Raw genomic sequence first — 277 nt, forward strand, 5'->3', positions numbered from 1 at the left:
TGCCACGACCGATATCAACATCCTTACATCGGTCGACATCCATTCCGGTCTGGTATATCGTTCTAACTTGTTCCATTGAGTCCTTATGATTTAGTTAACACCATAACTCCGACTGAATTTACACTGGGGACAGTGTAGTTTAAGTCTGGAGGGAGGTTTACAGATAGTAATTTATTTATGAATCTTATTAAAACATTTTTCAAAAATTTTTTATTGAGTCAAGAAGGGGATAATGAACTTTTAGATTTTTGCTTGTTATCTAACCACTCTTTAGCAC

This window comes from Brassica oleracea, chromosome C1 (assembly GCF_000695525.1).
Source record: "Brassica oleracea var. oleracea cultivar TO1000 chromosome C1, BOL, whole genome shotgun sequence".
Taxonomy (NCBI): domain Eukaryota; kingdom Viridiplantae; phylum Streptophyta; class Magnoliopsida; order Brassicales; family Brassicaceae; genus Brassica; species Brassica oleracea.